Below are 2,599 nucleotides of genomic sequence, written 5' to 3'. Positions count from 1 at the left end.
TTTCTTGCTATTTAAATAAAATTATTTCCTTTTTAATTATTTATTTGAAATTTATTTGTACGTTTTTGAAAATTTTGGGAGTACAATTGCAATTTATTCCTTATTTTTCTTTTTTAATTTAATTTTATTTAAATATGGGGCATATTCATCATTTTATAGCTTTTAATAGAGAAAATTGATGAAAATGATGATTTTCATTATGAAATGTGAAAATATAGTGAAAATGTCAAGAAATGAAAGGTTGTGATGTTTTACACAATAATATTGAAAGATAACTACGTTTTGTGCTAATTACCATTTTAATAATTTATTTGGATCAATTTACTTTTTTTTTTTTTAAGTTTGGGAGTATAATATTGTTTTATTTAGATATGAGTATATATGATTACATTTTTAATGGAGAAAATGACATTTTTTGCAATGAAAAGTGAAAATGGTGGTCAAAATGTCCAAAAATAAAAGATATGGACATTTTGCACAATAATATTGAAATGTAAGGATTTTTTGTGCTAATTACCCATTTTCACAGTGTAATGTGAAAATAATGGTGAAAATGTCAAAAAATGAAAGGTATGGACGTTTTGCACAATAATATGGAAAGTATGAACATTTTGTGTTAATTATCCTTTTAATAATTTATTTGAACTCATTTGCGATTTTTTTAAAAGTCTGGGAGTATGATTGTAATTTGTTCTTTAATTTTTCTTTTTTATTTTATTTAAATAGGAAAGTATATTTGTTATTTTACATTTTTTTATTGAGAAAATGACATTTTTTTCGCAATAAAATGTGAAAATACCAAAAATAAAAAATAAAGACATTTTGTATAATAACATTGAAAGGTATGGACAATTTGTGCTAATTACTCTTCCCTTTCAAATTGTCACTTTTGTCATCAATTGACCTTCCATCGGACATGTTATTGAAGAAGATATTGCATTTCACAAGTTGGCAAAGGCAGGCAGTAATTGTATCAACACAAAATGGCAAAAGACCAGTTGCCAATTGCACGTAAATAACACTATTGCTACTTGATTTTTCGAACAGCTAGGCGGATATTTCAAATAGCTAGTTGGTCTCTAACTTTTAAAAAGAGCAAGTTAGTCATCAACATTGGGGTTGTGGGGTCCAGACCCCCGAATTTTCTAATTTTTCAAAATAGAGTTTGGGAAAAAATATTGTAAGTATTAAGCAAAATAATTTAGGTTTTCTGATGTTTCTACTTCACTAGGTTTGATTTTTCTATCAAAATAATTATTTTTCTGCTTTTCTTTAGGAAACATGCATGATAGATCCTAATTTTAGTACTTACAAAAATTCATCTCCAACCTTTAAAATTGAATTTTTCCCAAACCCTTAGTTTCGCTTGCATATTTCATCCTTTACATAATTTCATCAACTTTAACATTAATTTTGTCCTTTTATTTGTATTTTATATGTGGTTAATCAAATTTTTATTTTTAATATTGTTTTAACAAAGTTTCTAAATAAAATGGGCATATTTATTATTTTCTTCAAATGCTGCTCGTTTCACCCACCACTTTTGAACCCCAAGACATGATTCCGTTCACTAGTCATCAACTTTTTATTATAATTAGTTAAATGAAATCATTTACATCTCTAATAAATAATCTCATGGGATTTTCACATGTTCAATTTTATGGAATTAGAGGTGGAGCCTACTTATACGAGAGAAATGTTGATTTAATGCAGAGATTATGAATGATACTTCTTGTTGAGGACTATTTCTCTACCAAGAAGCTAGAGACCGATAGATGGAGGTTAGGTTGTATGTCCCGTTCTAAGATAAATACTTCGTTCCATTAATTATTATCAATAAATTCTCCACCGAGTGGTTTTATGAAAAATAGAAATGTTGGAGATCGACGATCTAATTTTCTCTGTCCAATGGCAATGGGCTTTGAAACATGCAAGTTGTTGGGCGCGGAAGCTCCAATACCACTTGTTGATCCTAAATCGGATTGTAAAGAATGAGAATTAATGGCAATATTGAAGTAAACAAAATCACACCACGAAAACAAGATTTAAAGTAAAGAAAAACAAAAAGGGTTAATCGCAGAGGAACGATATTTATTACTGAACGGTATGGAGAAAATAAGTACAACTTAACAAAATTGCGTCTTCCAAAACTGACAGAGAAGCCTCATATTTATAGACCAACTCTATAAGAGTCCTAAAATGCAAGAAAATACATTACAATTAGGAGATCCAATTTCAACAGAATTTTGTTTCCTTATTTAACTTAGCTTCCTTGAAACCCTAGGTTAATATTCTCTTTATCCAAATCGAATACGCCTCTTCAAAAGACTCATATTTGAATCATACTCCTAAACACAAGTAGGTGCAGATGTATTTATATGCATTGCTATTATACAGCAAATCAAGTTTTTGTTTGTCTACCATTATTCAATAAAAATGAGTTTCAAAATATTAAATTTTTTGAAAAATGTGGTTAAAAAATAAACATGGGCTAAATATTAATTTTGATAAATTAAAATTCATGTTATAGAATTTAATAAAATTTTATATTAGCAGTCGACCAAATTTCTTGTCTAGCCTTCTATAAAAAACCATAGAC

Source organism: Olea europaea, chromosome 1 (genome assembly GCF_002742605.1).
Source record: "Olea europaea var. sylvestris chromosome 1, O_europaea_v1, whole genome shotgun sequence".
NCBI classification, from domain to species: Eukaryota; Viridiplantae; Streptophyta; class Magnoliopsida; order Lamiales; family Oleaceae; genus Olea; species Olea europaea.
The sequence above is the reverse complement of the archived record's forward strand: the minus strand, read 5'-3'. Positions refer to the sequence as shown.